The sequence below is a fragment of the Cetorhinus maximus genome, chromosome 23, assembly GCF_964194155.1.
Source record: "Cetorhinus maximus chromosome 23, sCetMax3.hap1.1, whole genome shotgun sequence".
In the NCBI taxonomy this organism is placed as follows: Eukaryota; Metazoa; Chordata; class Chondrichthyes; order Lamniformes; family Cetorhinidae; genus Cetorhinus; species Cetorhinus maximus.
In genome coordinates this window covers 38,007,072-38,024,917 of record NC_135901.1, presented here as the reverse complement: position 1 = coordinate 38,024,917, position 17,846 = coordinate 38,007,072, and the positions used below count along the sequence as shown (strand labels likewise).

Below are 17,846 nucleotides of genomic sequence, written 5' to 3'. Positions count from 1 at the left end.
CCCTCAGAGGCACAGTTAGGGAGCCTAGAATGTGCTTGTCTAACTTTGAACAAAGAAGTGAGGTTGAGTCACCCATTCATATTAATTACGGCCATTGAACAAACACGTACAAGTGCAGCCCCTTTGACTGTAGTTTCCGATGCAGGAGAATGATCTCGGCTGGTTCCCACAGAATGCTAGAAGGAAATGTCGAACACTTATCCTGTGGTCTGTCCGATCACAATGGAAGCTGACAGTGATTCCTAGAACATTTTCAGGGCATAAATTCAAAACACTTGATCCTTTCCCAAAAGGTCATTAATCTGCAGAATTCTCTCCCCATTACTGAAAATAAACCTACTATTCTGAAACATATGAACTATGGCATTGGGCACATATAACACAAGGTTATTGTTAGACCGACGTGTCAGGTGCATGTTAAATATTAGATCGGCATATCAGGTAGAAATTTATCCTTGGCCTCAAGTTAAAGTTAAAGGTGGCTGCTGGGCCAGACTGTCAGGTCCAGTGTCAACGGTAGATCGTGATCTCTGTTACAAGGTTGGACTGGAGTGTCGGGTACAAGAGCAGTAAAACACCACATTTCAATCACATGGTCACCGTTTGACGTCAAATGCCAAGGTCATCGTTCGGACAGTGCACCATTTCCATGGACATCAATATTCAATGGTTATCAATTGCAAGGTTATTGTTACACCGGAGTATCACTTACAAGGGCAGCTTTAATGTTAAACTAGATTATCAGATCAATAATCACTGTCAGTCCATGGTCTTAGTTATACAGTAGCTGTTAGAGCTGACAACAGTTTAAAATTATCAATCCCCTAGTTTCCTTTTTGATCATTAGATAATCAACACACCTTCATCCTTTCGGACTATGACTGCTCTTGTCCACCCTGTGACACTTGTGCTATCTTCATCCCCCGAGAAATGAATTGAAAGACTCAATTTGCTGGTATCATTTTATCTCAGAAATAATCAGAACTCCGGAATTGAAACTATTCATTTCTGATCAGAGCTGTTATCCTGCAGGATTCCATAAGTCTGTTCTTTTTCACAGTGTAAGATGTTGTATTCAGTTAATATTCAACAACAAACGCGAATTACTGATTTCTGGCGGCTCGGAGATTAAATGCGTTTGGTAGTGTTTCTGCCCAATTTTGAACGGGTGTTTGTGCTTCTGTTGGGCGAATATGACAACCAGTAAACTACAGAAACCCCGCGCAGCGAGTTAGCCCGAGGGACTTGTATAGAATTTCAAACTGTGTCGTCATGCTGCAGTTCTGGATTATGCTTTGCAGAAATAGGATTGGGCTGGGGTATTTAGGAAAACCGTAGAGAAATTGATCGAGCAATGGAATCGTGAAAGTTCACAGCTCATTAGGACCCACCGTGCCCTCGCCAGCTTTTTACAAAGAGCTGCCCAGTTAGTCCCAAAATCTTTCTCTTTCTTCATAACCCAGCAGCTTTTCCATTTCAAATATTTGTCCAATTCCCTTTTGAAAACCCTGAGTTAAGAAAAACAATATTGAAAAAGGCGCAGGAGCTTCTGCAGTGTCCATGCTCAGTGCGTGAAAATTAACTAAAGTTTCCCTGACCCAGTGTCAGCATGTTATTTTATTCAAAATATATTGCAGTTCATATAATATCATTAAAATTTATTGAGATCACATTGACCAATCTGCCACCAAGGAATCATGTCTGACCCCAGTGATCCGTGAAAAATGTAACCAGATCAAATGCAGCCACTAGCGGGCGCTCCAGTGGCGCAATCGGTTAGCGCGCGGTACTTATAGAGCAGTGCGGTCAGCGGGCTATGCCGAGGTTGTGAGTTCGAGCCTCACCTGGAGCAGAGATTTTACTGGAGCTGCTACATGTGGAACCACATTTGGATCCTAGATTCTTGAATTACGGGCACAATTTTCAGCAGGCAGCATTACAACAGACCTGTAATGACAGAGCATAAGCGCACCCCCCGCCCGCCCCCTTCCCCCCCCCCGTACTAGTTTATTAAATTCTGTTACACAAAGGTGTTGTACAGGAAGATCAACAGCGACTCATTTACCATCTCTTGCATGCTTATAACTTGTTCTATTTGACTAAAAACGTCAAGAAAATCATGATTATAGTGTTGCATTTCCACCACTGATCACACTAGATAACACCCGGCTGGAAGTGGTTAGTTAATACTGCTCCCCAAGTTCCACGGTGACAGACAGTCTGCTCCTTGATGCAGTTCCTGATACACGCACAGGGAAAACAGATATCACCTGGCTCATGAAACGAACATGGATTAACATCAAGCTGACCCTTGAGGCCAAGCTGATGGTGTATTAGGTCTGTGTCCTCAGTACCTTGTCTGGCTGTGAAACAAGGAGGACTTACACCTATCAAGGAAAGAAACTCCACGACTTCCATCTGCACTGTGTGCGGTGGTTTTTGGGTACCTCCTGGCGGGACACAATCAGGAAGCGGCAGTCCTCACAAAGACAGAGCTCCCAAGTCTGTTAGTCTCAGCAAACAGTTGGATGGCTCGGACCCGTTTACAGGATGGAAGGTGGTCACAGAGCTAAGGGCCAGGCGGCCAGTGAGACACCCAAAGCTCTGCTTGTATGACACTCACAAGCGTGACATGGAGGCCCTAATTCGCGATTATCATACATAAATTTCACGAGATGACGACAGAGGAAGATGGCGATACTTCCTGTGGACTGTTGTGCATCACCATGATGTCCATTGGCTACAGCGGCTTGGCAACAGACGCCAAGACTGGAAACAACAACCCATAACATCACTTGTGGCTTCCCGTGAGACAGTTGTGAAGGAAACTGCCCATCAAGGATTGAGCTCAGCTGTCAGAAACTGTGTAGCACCTGGAGACAACCCATCTGAATAGATTCGTTTGCTGTGTGTCCATCATCTTTCATGAATGGAAGGATGATGAAGATCATTGTGAAATTCACTTGCAAACAATATGACGTGACTCACACACAAACACACACTCACATACACACACACACACACACACAGGCAGACACACACAGACATACATGCGCACACATAAACAGGCACACACCAATACATACATACAGCCAAACACGCACACAGGCACACACACACATACAAAGACACAGACATACACAGGTGCACACAGACATACATGCACAAAGACACACACACAAACACACGCACATACGCATAAACACATAGAGAAATGCACTCATACACAGAGAAGCACACAAAGACACACACACTCACACACAGAAGCACAAACACACGGACACATACAAAAACACACACACACAGACACACAAACACACACACACATATACACGCAAAGAGACACAGAGACACACACCACACATACTGACACATGCCGACACACACACACCACCGACACACACACACAGGCACACACTCACATATGCAACCGTACACACACACAGATGCAGGCAATGCCCAAATGTCCGTCCTTGGCCTGCTGCATTGTTCCAGTGAAGCTCAATGCAAACTGGAGAAACAGCACCTCATCTTCTGACTTTACAGAGTTCCGGACTTAATATTGAGTTCAACAATTTCAGATCATGAACTCTCTCCTCCATCCCCACCCCCTTTCCAATACCCCTTTTTCCAATAATTTATAATTTAAAAATATATATATTTTTCTTTTCCCACCTATTTTTAAAATTTATTTCGATCTATTGTTTTATCTCCACCTTTTAGCCCATTTCGATCCCTTCCCCCCACCCCACCCCCACTTGGACCATCTGCCACTTGTTTGTCCTGCCTTCTACCCTTAATGTCCCCATTAGCACATTCCTTAGATAATATCACCACCGTCAACACCCCTTTGTCCTTTTGTCTATAACATCTTTGGCAATCTCTTCTTTGCCTCCACCTATCACTGGTCCCCTATCCAGCTCAACCTGCCCCACCCCCAACTACCAGCTTATATTTCACTGCATTTCTCCATTTCCTTAAGAAGAGTCATACGGACTCGAAATGTCAACTGTATTCCTTGCCACAGATGCTCTCAGACCTGCTGAGTTTTTCCAGGTATTTTTGTTTTTTGTTTCAGATTTCCAGCATCCGCAGTATTTTGCTTTTATCTGAGAGAGAGAACAATACGTTTCAGTGAGTTAGACACTGTCTCAGGTAGAGATATGACAGACATTCAGTGAATGTGATGACAAAGATGCCCGTCTTAGCAAAGAAATGGTTGGTATGACATGAATTTCTAAACAAGACCACACAACAGAATATACTATTAATTAATATTTACGTTATTAGGCGATCTGTAGTTACAGTTTGAATAAGAGAAAATAAAATAAAATGAAACATTCTGGTGAAGATAAATCTTTTATCTTTGTGGAATGATGCAGCATGATTTCTTTTCACACCGACACACAGAACAAGCAATGTCTCATATGTAATTCTGTTGGCTGTAATGAAAATGAATATCAGGAGCTGCGCGGCACAAAGGGTCAATGGGAAACCTGTAGTTTTAGGCCAAAGTCAGAGGCCCATTTCGAACTCAACGTCCACCTTATAGAGACATAGAATAGTGCAGTAACAACAGAGACAGAGCCTGGTGTGGTAATTACTGAGACAGGGCCTAGTGCAATTTAAGCAGAGGCATTACTAGTGCAGTAATAATAGAGAGGTAATCTAATGTTACTTAAGCAATGACGTGACCTAGTGCACGAATAACAGGGATGGGGACGAGTGCTATATTAACATAGACAGGGTCTACTGCTGTAATAACGGAGATGGGGCATGTGCAATATTTACTGATACAGGGCCTGGATCAGCATCAAGTGAAATAGGGCAGTTATTACAGGCACAGGGCACAGGGTAATTGCTTCCTAGAGAGAGCCTAAGTCGGAATAATGGAGACTGCCGCCAGTGTAAGAGAGACAGATCTGATCTCGTGGAGTAAAAACAGGGAAAGAGAGAATGGAATAGAAGCAGAGACAGAGGTACAAAGACAAAGTCTCTGCAAAAACAAGATCCATTTTAATTAAAAAGACAGACAGAACTTGTCTTTCGAGTGTGATACAGGATGATACAGAGTCTAGTGTAAATTGTTCTGAAATACTTTCTAGAGGAATATAAGTGCAGACATGATTGAGTGTGTTATAAGCAGGGCCGCCAACTAATGAAACATAAGTGATGCACTGCCGAGTGCAGTAATAATTGAGACAGGATCTTGTGCAATACGAACCTGCCTAGTGTAGCAATAACACAGACCGGATCCAGTTTAAGAAAACTGTTACAGGGTCTAGTGGAGCTTCACATAATTCAGGGCTCTTTGTAATATCAACTGACGCAGTGCCTGGTGAATTAAATAACGGCAAAGGTACGAGATTAATAAAAACAGAGACATGGACAAGTCCAGCAATAACTAAGTCATGATAAAGGACAATAACAACACAAACAGGGAATTGTGTGATATGAATAGAGGCATGTATTGGTGCAGCATTAACGGAGATCGGGTCCAGTTTGATAGACACATGGCAGGTTCTACTGGAGTAATAGCTGAGACAGAGTCTTTTGAAATGCAAATAAAAACATGTTCTAGTTTTCTATAACCAGAGACAAGCTCTAGTGCAGTGCCAACAATGGCTTATTGTAACTTTAGTCGAGACCTGCTTCAGTGCAGTCATGACTGAGATAGTGCCAATCGTATTGTGGCCCTAGTCCAGTACATAAACAACAGAGATTGAGCCAATCAGAGAAACAACTGAGAGATTACCTTCTCTAATATGATCAGAGACATGTCCTAGTGTAATAGAAACAGAAACGGCGTCTAATTTAATATGAACAAAGACAGTGCCAAATGCAGTAATAATTGAGACAGCGCCTGCTTCATGTGATGTGAGCAATCACGGTTTCACTGCCACCCACTGGTCAAAATTTGCTACTGCAGGTGTGAAAATGTCGATTCCATTTACTGTTTCTGAGATCAATGGTTAAAATCAGAAATAATGGAAAACGTAGTCGGTAGGATTTGAACCTGCGCTGGGTAACCCCAAGCGATTTCAAAACCATCGCCTTAACCACTCGGCCACGAATACATATCTTGGCAGTACGCCTGTATTATTTATATGAAGTCATAGAATGGTTACAGCAAAGAGGGCCTTCTACCCGCCCTGTCTCTGTCACAGCCGAGCCGGGCATGCACGCGCGTTATTTCCTATGTGAAAATTCAGGGAGATCAATGTTGTTTCCTCCTGGAGCCTCAGCTTGTTCTCAATTTCAAACTGTGGAAGGTAATCGACCTACAAAATCCACAAGGTTGTAATGCATTGCTCTCAATCATCAATAACATCATTCACATCTTCCACTTCTTTGCTGCACCTCCTTCCAAACATTGCAAACTCCACTTGCATCGTTCATCCTGATGTTTTTCTCTTTGACATTTTAATATGAAGTTGCACAACCAACGTTAATCAAGTTTGTGTTGGTGAATATGTATCCATCCCCTCGGGGAACTGAACCACATTGACACACACAGAGGAACACACACCGACACATACACCGAGAGTGACAGAGGCCGAAGGAGAGACAAACACCCAGAAAGCAAAGATGTCACCAACTTGGCCAATTGTTGTTCCATTTCAGACCCCAAATGTAGGGAATATTTGCAGATGAACTGAAGTCAGAAACACGGGGGTGTTTGGGTGGTTGAGTTTTTCATTTGACTGATAATTTATTCTGCAGACAGTTTGTGTCAATCAGGAATGAGAAGAAGGGGAGTTGGCAGGATTCGAATCACGTGGGAAAACGCCTGAACCACTCGGCCAGGACAACTGGGTAAAGGCTGCATGTTGTTTGTTTAAAATAATAGAATGAATACAGGGAGTTCCAGTGAAAGAAGGTCTTCCAGTCCGTGCCATTGCCCCACCTTTTCCCAGTCACACTGGGATTTACACTGTCTCTCCTCATTCTTCCAACTGAAATACAACACCGCACAGCTCAGCTGCCCCTTCACCGCACGGAGAATCTTTTGGAAGCGTCTCAAATAACAAAGCACCAGAAAGTTTGGCAGCGGTGGGAGTAAAGCTCAAATCACCAGAGAGATCGAAACCTGAACCAGCGCCTGAGCCCGCTCGGCCTCACTACCACATTCAGATTAGACACAAACATTGTCTTCACCAACATTGACACTGAATTAGAATATAAAAAATTATGATTAGGAATTGGCCATTCGGCCCCTCGAGCATTCTCAGCTACTTAATAAGATCATATGAAAACTTCAATCATCCTCCGCTTTGCAACATCCAGAAGTTTAGTTACTGAACAGTCTCCACTCAAAATAAAGAGAGAAATGTCCTGTTAACTGCTTTTTTTGTTTTGCTGATATGAAGTCAGAGAACTAACATGGATAATGATTGGGTGGTGAAAATGGGAAACTGAACCACATTGACACACACAAAATCACAAATATGCACGTTGTTAAGATTTGAAATTGTGCTTATTTTCACACTGTCTTTCAATGTGCAGAAAGTGGAGCCGTGATCAGCTTATAGCTCAGAAGATGTACAGCAAAAATGTACATAACAGGCTGATTCTCACGGTGTCTGTTTGAACTCGGTGAGCTGCATCTAATGATTGAGACCATTTAAATGTCGTTCAACGAGTCCGGTTCCAAATGCTGTGCTCGAAATGATAAGAAAACTCACTGAATTTGCTTATTGTCTTGAATTCAAAGCATCACATGGAAGATAAGAAAGTTCATCTTAACCGTGGTGTTAGGATACATAAAATGACAGAAAGTTACAGCAACGAAAGAGGCCATTCGACCCTGTGTGCTGCTTCCAAAGAGCAGTGTGATTGGTTGATCTGAATATTCAAAGATATTCGTCATTTAGGATTAATGGGCAAAAAGGAAAACGAGGCGGGGTCGCGCTGTTAATAAGGAACGTGATCGGTACATTAGTGAGAGGATCTCAGATTGAAGGATCAAGATGTAGAATCAGTTTGGGTGGAGCTAAGAAACAGCAAGAGGCAGTAAACATTGATGGGCGTTGTTTAAAAGCTGCCAAACTGTAGTGGAGTTTACTTTTACAAACTTCATCAAGGACAAGTTTCTTTGACCAAATGGTCTGTGTCGGAAAATTGGAGACAACAAGGAGACCAGCGCACCCCAACTTTGCCTGCAACCTGAGGAGGCCAGTGCACCACAGCCCCTGGAATCTGGGAGCAGTGAGGCAATCATCGCACCCCAGCTCCAGGAAGCCGGGAACAGCAACACCCCAGAGGGGGTGAGTTTTGGAGAAGCTTCTCCAGCAAAGGTCATCTCAAAACCCGCTCTCTACGTGAACCTCCAGATGCCACCGGAGCAGAACACGGCCAAGGAGATCTACCTCAGCCCATCCAAAGTGAAGGAATTTGAGCTCACTACGGGTATGAAGGAGCAGACTAAAGGTCTGGGACTCTCAGAGACAGTGGGTTTGGTAGGAGAATAAATGCTTTAAAATGGGTTTAAAGATTGTATCCATAAATGTGCGTAGCATTAAATCTACTACGCGATGTGTTGCGACCTTGGACTACCTAGCCAAGGTCAAAGCTGACCTGTTGTTTCTGCAGGAGTGTGCGATACCGCACCTCAGCTCCTACAGGCAATGGTCACGATGGTGGTCCCACGGGCCATCGATCTGGTCGGGCGGAAACGACTCTCGTTCCTCCGGCCTGGGTATTCTGCTGCGGGGAGGCAACTTCACCGTCTCCGAGGTCAAGGAGGTGGTGGGCGGGCAACTCCTCGTAGCAGACGTAATGTACAAGAACGCTCCACTCCGGTTAATTAACGTGTATGGCCCGGCACAAGGGGCTGAGCGGCTGGAGGTTTTTCAGCAGCTCCCACTGCTGCTGGCGACCTCCAGGCCGGTCATTCTGGGCGGGGACTTCAACTGCATCATCGATGCGGCTGGACGATCCGGCAGGGCCGGAAGCAGATTGGACGCTACGTCCAGATCCCTGATGGAAACAGTTAAGGATGCCAAGCTGCACGACGTCTTCAGCAACCCTGCAGACGGAGCGCAGCGTAGATACACCTGGTCGCGGCCAGACGGGTCCATTCGTTCCAGGATAGACTTCCTGTTTGTGTCCCGTGCATTCACAGTCAGATCCACCGAGGTCAAGCCGGTGTTCTTCTCTGACCACTGCCTCCTACTGGCGGACTGCCACTTGGAGAAGGACCTGAGGGTGGGCAGGGGGGCATGGAAGCTAAATGTGCAACTGCTGACCCCAGAGAACATTGAGGAGCTCAAGAGGGATTACAAAGGTTGGAGAACCGTGAAACCCCTCTTTGAGTCCCTGACACACTGGTGGGAAGTGATCAAGGGAAGCATCAAGAGGTTTTTCATCCTCAAAGGCACCCAGAAAGCTAGAAAGGAACAGAGGGAAATGTCCCGACTCCAGAAAAAGATGCAGAATCTGCTGCGGCTGCAGTCGATGGGGGTCGATGTCAAGGAGGAGCTCCAAGAGGTGAAGGGCCAGCAAGCCTCGCACTTTGCCTCGGAGGCCTCCAAGATCATCTTCCGTTCCAGAGTCCGCTCCGTGGAGCAGGATGAGACGTGCTCACGTTTCTTCTTCCAAAAGGTACACAGAGAGCGCTCTGTGATCAGCAGCCTGAAGGAAGAAGACGGCTCAGTAAAGTCATCACGGTCCGACATTCTGAGGATCAGCAAATCCTTTTATGCCGGACTGTATGACGTGAAGCCCACGGACAGCACGGCCTCCCAGTCCTTCCTGTCCTCTATCACGGAGGTCTTAGACCACAGTACGCGGGAGAGCCTGGACAAACCGCTAACTCCTGACGAACTGACTAAGGCCCTCGAGTCCTTCGAGAAGAGTAAAACCCCCGGAAGCGACGGCTTGCCGGCGGAGTTGTATTCGGCTCTGTGGGACTTGATCGGCCCAGACCTGCTAGAGGTGTACGAGAGTATGCTCCTGGCCGGCAGCATGTCAGAATCCATGAGGAAAGGCATCATCACCCTCATCTACAAGCACAAGGGGGAAAGGGAGGAAATTAGAAATTGGCGACCCATTTCACTGTTGAATATGGACTATAAGATTCTGTCCAAGGTCATCGCCAATCGGGTCAAATCCGCTCTGGAATTGGTGATTCACCCTGACCAGACCTGCTCTGTGCCGGGCAGGAAGATCTCTGACAGCCTGGCGCTGCTCAGGGATACGATTGCCTATGTACAGGACAGGGGTGTGGATACCTGCCTCATCAGCTTGGATCAGGAGAAGGCCTTTGACAGAATATCGCACACCTACATGGGGGATGTGCTCTCCAAAATGGGCTTTGGGGAGGGAATTCGAAATTGGATCCAACTGCTCTACACTAACATCAGTAGCGCAGTCTCAATCAATGGGTGGGAAACAGATAGCTTTCCGATTAAATCTGGAGTCAGGCAGGGCTGCCCTCTCTCGCCTGTCCTTTTCGTGTGCTGCATAGAACCCTTTGCCGAGTCCATCAGGAAGGATCCGGGCATAAGAGGAGTGACGATCCCAGGCAGTGGAGGCACTCAGGTAAAAGCCTCCCTGTACATGGGCGACGTCGCCGTCTTCTGCTCGGATCCGCTGTCGGTGCGCAGACTGATGCACGTCTGCGACCAGTTCGAACTGGCCTCGGGAGCCAAGGTAAATCGTGGGAAGAGCGAGGCCATGTTCTTTGGGAACTGGGCTGACCGATCCTTTGTCCCCTTCACTGTCAGGGCTGACGGCCTGAAGGTGCTGGGGATATGGTTCGGAGGGACCGGGGCATGCGTTAGAAACTGGAAGGAGCGAGTGGCTATGGTGAAAAGGAAACTGGGCATGTGGGAGCGACGCTCCCTCTCCATTGCGGGTAAGAACCTGGTCATCAGGTGTGAGGTACTCTCGCTGTTGCTGTACGTGGCGCAGGTCTGGCCCATTCCACACTCCTGCGCGATGGCGATCACTCGAGCCATCTTCCGCTTTATCTGGAGGTCGAAAATGGATCGTGTCTGCAGGGACGCGATGTACAAGCCTCTAGATAAAGGGGGAAAAAACGTGCCCAACATCGCCCTCATACTGATGGCCACCTTTGTGTGTGGCTGCATCAAGCGGTGCGTAGACCCTCAGTACGCAAACACCAAGTGTCACTACGTGCTGAGGTTCTACCTGTCCCCGGTGTTGCGAAGGATGGGTCTGGCCACGCTGCCGCGGAACGCTCCAAGTAGTTGGACCGTTCCGTACCACCTGTCCCTGGTGGAAAAATTTATGCAGAAAAACACCTTTGACCACAAGTCCATCAGGCAGTGGTCAGCACGTAACGTCCTAGAGGCCCTGAGGGAAAAGGAGAGGGTGGACCCTGTGGGATGGTTCCCCGAGCAGACTGTCAAAGTCATTTGGCAGAATGCCTCATCGCCAGAACTTTCCAACAAGCACCAAGATGTAGCTTGGCTGGTGGTGAGAAAGGCCCTCCCCGTCAGATCCTTCCTACACGCCAGGAGTCTCACCCCCTCTGCACGTTGCCCTCGAGGTGGCTGCGGTGGGGAAGAGACCGTTGTTCACCTCCTTGTGGATTGTGCCTTTGCAAAGAAAGTCTGGAGAGAGATGCAGTGGTTGCTGTCGAGGTTCATCCCGAGCAGTTCTGTGACACAGGACTCTGTGCTCTACGGGCTGTTCCCAGGGACACACACCGAGACAAACATCGACTGCAGCTGGAGGATCATCAACTCGGTGAAAGACGCGCTTTGGTCTGCCCGAAACTTGTTGGTCTTCCAGCACAAAGAGTTGTCCCCGACCGATTGTTGCGGACTGGCACAATCCAAAGTCCAGGACTACGTGCTGAGGGACGCACTAAAGCTTGGGGCAGCTGCCGCAAAGGCGCAATGGGGAAGGGTCGCTGTCTAAGACCTTTCTACCACAGCGCACCGAGAGACTGGGAACTGTTTAGAGCCCCTCGGGCTGTACAGATCAAAATGAAAGGCTGTAAATGATTGTAATATTGTTTGTACTGATGCACCTGGTGATACATTTTGTAAAAGTTTAACCTGGATTGTACCCTTGTAATGTTGTTTTTGAAATGGTTTTGAATGTGATTGAAGATTTTTTATGAATAAAGTATATTTTTACAACGCACTAAAGCTTGGGGCAGCTGCCGCAAAGGCGCAATGGGGAAGGGTCGCTGTCTAAGACCTTTCTACCACAGCGCACCGAGAGACCGGGAACTGTTTAGAGCCCCTCGGGCTGTACAGATCAAAATGAAAGGCTGTAAATGATTGTAATATTGTTTGTACTGATGCACCTGGTGATACATTTTGTAAAAGTTTAACCTGGATTGTACCCTTGTAATGTTGTTTTTGAAATGGTTTTGAATGTGATTGAAGATTTTTTATGAATAAAGTATATTTTTACAAAAAAAAAAAAAAAAAAAATGGTCTGTGTCGGATGAACACAAGTGACGTCTTCAGCCTACGAGAAGAACCATTGCTGTTCGCTGGAACATGAAATCGATACTTTCCTCCTTTAAGACAGTTCTTAAAGCCTCCCCCTTTGACCGAGCTTTTCGTCATCTGACCGATTATGTGGCTCAGTGTTACACTTTGTGATAAAGTGCTCCTGGGGAACTCCTTGTGACGTTTCATTAGGAAAAAGGAGCGTTATAAATACAAGTTGTTGTTATAGTCCATACATAGAAAGATACAAACTGCTCTTGTCTCTTTCATCCTGATATTTTTCACTGTAACAATGTAATGTGAAGTTGCACCACCAATGTGAATACAGTTTGTGCTCGTAAAGATGTGTTCACCTCCTGAGAGAACTGAACTGCATTGACCCACACAGAGGAACACACTCAGAGATATGCACCGAGACTGACAGGGGCCTAAGAGAGACAAATGCCAGAGTGAAATCATGTCACCAAATTGCCTCCGTTTTGTTTTCCATTTCCGACTGGAGATTTGCAGAAGGCTGACAAATGAACAGAAACAAGAGAACACGGGTGTGTTTGGATCACTTTCCCTCGATTCAAACGATAATTACCTCTGTCTGTGCGCCGATAAAATCCAAAATAACGAGAAACGTGGTCAGCAGGATTCGAACCTGCGCGGGGTAACTCCAATGGATTTCTAATCCATCGCCTTAACCACTCGGCCACGACTACAGAAGCTGCTCTCATGCTACTATTATTTGTAAGAAATCATGCAATGGTGACAGCGGAGAAAGCGGTCTTTCTGCCAGTCCTATCACTGCCATTAATGACCTTTTCCCCGGAACCCTGCAATTTATACTGTCTCTCCTCGTTCTTCCCACCAAACTGGGAAAGAAAGAGTGAGAATGATCCAACCCGGCCAATTACTGCCCCATCAGTCTACTCTCCATCATCAATAAAGTAATGGAAGGAGTCAGCAACAGTGCTATCAAGCAGCACTGACTTAGCAATAACCTGCTCACTGATGCCCAGCTTGGGTTCCGCAAGGACCACTCAGCTCCTGATCTCATTACAGCCTTGGCTCAAATATAAACAAAAGAGCTGAACTCCCGAGATGAGGTGAGATCTGCATTTGACCGAGTGTGGCATCAAGGTGACCGAGCACAACTGGAGTCAATGGGAATCAGGGTGAAACTCTCCGCTTGTTGGAGTCATACCTAGCACAAAGGAAGATGGTTGTGGTTGTTGGAGTCAGTCACCTTATCTCCAGGACATCACTGCGGGACTTCCTTAGGGTAGTGTCCTCGGCCCAACCATCTTCAGCAATGAACTTCCATCCACCATAAGGTCAGAAGTGGCGAAGTTAGCTGGTAATTGCACAATGTTCAGCACCATACCCGACTCCTCAGATACTGAAGCAGTCCATGTCCAAATGCAGCAAGACCTGGGCAATCTCCAGTCTTGGGCTGACAAGTGGAAAGTAACATTCGCACCCCACAAGTGTCAGGCAATGACCATCTCCAACACGAGAGAATCCAACCATCTCATCTTGATGTTCAATGGCATTACCATCACTGAATCCCTCACTATCAACATCCTGGGGGTTCCCATTGACCAGGAACTGAACTGGACTAGCCATATAAACACTTTGGCTACAAGAGCAGGTCAGAGGTTAGGAATCGTGCAACGTGTAACTCACCTCCTGACTCCCCAAAGCCTGTCTATTATCTACAAGGCACAAGTTAGGAGTGTAATTGAATACTCTCCACTTGCTTGGATGAGTGCAGCCCCCGCAACACTGAAGAAGCTGAACACCGTCCAGGGCAAAGCAGTCCACTTGACTGGCACCACATCCACATTCACTCCCTTCACCATCGATGCACAGTAGCAGCAGTGTGTACCATCTACAAGATGCACTGCAGGAATTCACCAAGGCTGCTTAGAAAGTAGTGTCCAAACCTACGACCATTCCCAGCTAGAAGGACAAGGGCAGCAGATAGATAGGAACACCATCACCTTCAATTCACTCACCATCCTGACTTGGACATATATCGCCGTTCCTTCACTGTCACTGGGTCAAAATCCTGGAACTCCCTTCCTAACAGCACAGTGGAAGTACCTACGCAACATGGACTGCAGTGGTTCAAAAATGCAGACCACCTTCCCAAGGGCAATTAGCGATGGACAATAAATGCTGGCCCAGACAGCGAAGCCCACATCACGTGAATGAATAAAAAAAAGATCCAGGTTTACCTGCAAATTATATTGCCTTGAACTTCTGACCAAAGTAAAACACTGCAAACGTCAGTCCCTGGAGCAAGTCTGACGTATTTGCTCAGGTGAGGAACCAGCTGAAGCTTTCAATATTGGTTTTCTTAACACCGATTTCCAAATGGGAACTGGACAATGGCTTGAAAGCGAAAAAAACAGGGTTAAGGAGAAAGAGAAGGAAATTGTCATTAATTATAAAGCTCTTTGTATAAAATTGACATAGACAGCATGGGTGGAAGGTCCTCTTACTGCGCTGTGCCATTTGATGATGACATTGTTGATCAGTCTGTCTCCAGCATTCCTAATGAGAACAGCTGAATTCCATTTCTTCAAAACAAAGACCCAAAGTGCTGCTGCATGACGTCACCGTTTAACATTCCAGACAGCTCCATTGGGCTCTTTACAGCGCAGGGTTTATAGAGGCGAGTGGGGTCATATTCGCTTCACATATGATGGAGCTGCAGTTTGAAACCTGGCAAAAGCATTATCCAAGCTTTTTTATTTGAGTGTGAGCGAAAGTTCGATAATTTACGTTTTGTTGTAAATATGAACACAAGGGTTGGAATCCTGCTGACTAAAGTTTTCACCATTTGTGATTTTAACCAAATTAATTTTCAGTTAATTAGAAGGAAACCCATCCAAATACGTCCATATTTTCTGATTCCCATTCATTTGTCAGCATTCAGGAAATTAGCTTTCGGAAATGAAACAAACACTGAGCCAAGTTGATAACACCCTTGCTTTCTGGGCCTGTGTCTCTCCTTAGGCCTTTGTCACTCTCGGTGTATATCTCTGTGTCTGTTCTTCTGTGATTGTTAATGTGTTTCAGTTCCCTGAGGGGGTTAAAACGTTTTTAATGTCGCAAACTTGATTCACATTAGATGTGCGAATTCATGTTAAAATGTCGCAGAGAAAAACATCAGCGTGAAAGATAAAACAGGAAATTGGCCCTTTCTATATTTATCCTACAACAACAACTTATATTTATAAAGCGCCTTTAACCTAAAATGAAACATCACAAGGCGTTACCCAGGATCAATATATCACTGAGTGATATAATCACTGTGACACTGAGCCACATAATCGGTCAGATGACTAAAAGCTCGGTCAAAGGGGGAGGCTTTAAGAACAGTCTTTAAGGAGGAAAGTATCGATTTCATGTTCCAGCTCACAGCAATGGTTATTCTCATTGGTGAAGAAGTCACTTGTGTTCAACCTGAACAGACCATTTGGTCGGAGAAAGTTGTCTCTGGAGGAGATCGGGAATGAAAAAAAAATGTCAAAAGTTGCCTCCATCATCCAAATGGTAGTTTCCCTGATGTCCAGTGACTCGGGATCTGCGCCTCCGTTGGACCAATAGCGAATTGGGTGGAGGGTTTTGGAAATTGAAAGTTGCGCATGTGCAATTTGTGGGACTATTTCACCTCACTGTCAATTTCATGTTCCAGCTCACAGCAACCGTTGTTTTCAGTGGCTGACGAAGTCGTTTATCTTGAACCGAAACAGGCTGCGCTGAAAGAGATCTGAACTGAAAAATAATAGGCAAAAGCAGCGTAAGTAAGCCAAATCGAAATAGATTTGTATAGCTTCCCTGGTGGTCTAGTGGTTAGGATTCGGCGCTCTCACCGCCGCGGCCCGGGTTCGATTCCCGGTCAGGGAATGTAGTTTCATTGAAATTTGTTGGAACGAGTGTTGATTGCCCATTGTTTGGAAACTTTTAAAAGCTTCATCAGAGAAGTGAGAGACCATAAGACTTTGGAGCAGAAATTAGGCCGTTTGGCCCATCGAGTCTGCTCTGCCATTCATGCTGATAGGTTTCTCAGCCGCATTCTCCCCGTAACCATTGATTCCCTTACTAATCAACAACTTATCTGTCTCGGTTTTAAATACAAAAACAGAATTACCTGGAAAAACTCAGCAGGTCTGACAGCATCGGCGGAGAAGAAATCAGTTAACGTTTCGAGCCTTCATGGCCCTGCGGCAGAACTGGAGCATGTGCATATGCTCCAGTTCTGCAGAAGGGCCATGAAGGCTCGAAACGTTAACTGATTTCTTCTCCGCCGATGCTGCCAGACCTGCTGAGTTTTTCCAGGTAATTCTGTTTTTGTTTTGGATTTCCAGCATCCGCAGTAGCTTTTAGCTTTTTGTTTTTATCGGTTTTAAATATACTCAATGACCTGGCCTCCACAGCCTTCTGTGGCAGAAATGAATTCCATAGATTCACCACTCTCTGGCTAAAGAAGTTTCTCCTCATCTCTGTTCTAAAAGGTCTTCCCTTTATTCTGAGGCTGTGCCCTCGGGTCCTAGTCTCTCCTACTAATGGAAACATCTTCCCCACGTCCACTCTATCCAGGCTTTTCAGTATTCTGTCAGTTTCAATCAGATCCCCCCTCATCCTTCTAAACTCCATCGAGTATAGACCCAGAGTCCTCAAACGTTCCTCATATGTTAAGCCTGTGATCATTCTCGTGAACCTCCTCTGGACCCTCTCCAGGGCCAGAACATCCTTCCTGAGATACGGGGCCCAAGATTGCTCACAATATTCTAAATGTGGTCTGACCAGAGCCTTATAAAGCCTCAGCAGCACATCCCTGCTTTTATATTCTAGTCCTCTCGAAATAAATGCCAACATTGCATTTGCCTTCCTAACTACCGACTCAACCTGCAAGTTAACCTTAAGAGAATCCTGGACTAGGACTCCCAAATCCTTTTGCACTCCAGATTTCTGAATTCTCTCCCCATTTAGAAAATAGTCGATGCCTCTATTATTCCTACCAAAGTGCATGACCTCACACTTCCCCATGTTGTATTCCATCTGCCACTTCTTTGCCCATTCTCCTAACCTGTCCAAATCCTTCTGCAGCCTCCCTGCCTCCTCAATACTACCTGCCCCTCCATCTATCTTTGTATCATCTGCAAACTTAGCCAGGATGCCCTCAGTTCCTTCATCTAGATCATTAATGTTTAAAGTGAAAAGTTGTGGTCCCAACACTGACCCCTGTGGAACTCCACTAGTCACCGGCCACCATCCTGAGAAGGACCCCCTTATCCCCACTCTCTGCCTCCTGCCCTCCTGAGAGTTCCCCCTCAGAGCTGGAAAACATCACACTTGGATCAAACAATCACTGGAATAGACACCGAGAGTGACAGAGGCCTAAGGAGAGAC

General features: G+C 46.0%; 3 non-coding genes across 3 annotated transcripts; 2 read left to right on the top strand and 1 right to left on the bottom strand.

Annotated features, from left to right (window-relative positions):
- Window positions 1-1,757: 1,757 nt before the first annotated feature.
- Window positions 1,758-1,852, top strand: trnai-uau (transfer RNA isoleucine (anticodon UAU)). The gene is made up of 2 exons: window positions 1,758-1,795; window positions 1,817-1,852. It is a non-coding gene; the product is annotated as a tRNA-Ile (tRNA).
- Window positions 1,853-13,059: 11,207 nt separating this feature from the next.
- On the bottom strand, window positions 13,060-13,141 carry trnas-aga (transfer RNA serine (anticodon AGA)). The gene has a single exon. It is a non-coding gene; the product is annotated as a tRNA-Ser (tRNA).
- A 3,127-nt stretch (window positions 13,142-16,268) lies between these two features.
- On the top strand, window positions 16,269-16,340 carry trnae-cuc (transfer RNA glutamic acid (anticodon CUC)). The gene has a single exon. It is a non-coding gene; the product is annotated as a tRNA-Glu (tRNA).
- Window positions 16,341-17,846: the final 1,506 nt, after the last annotated feature.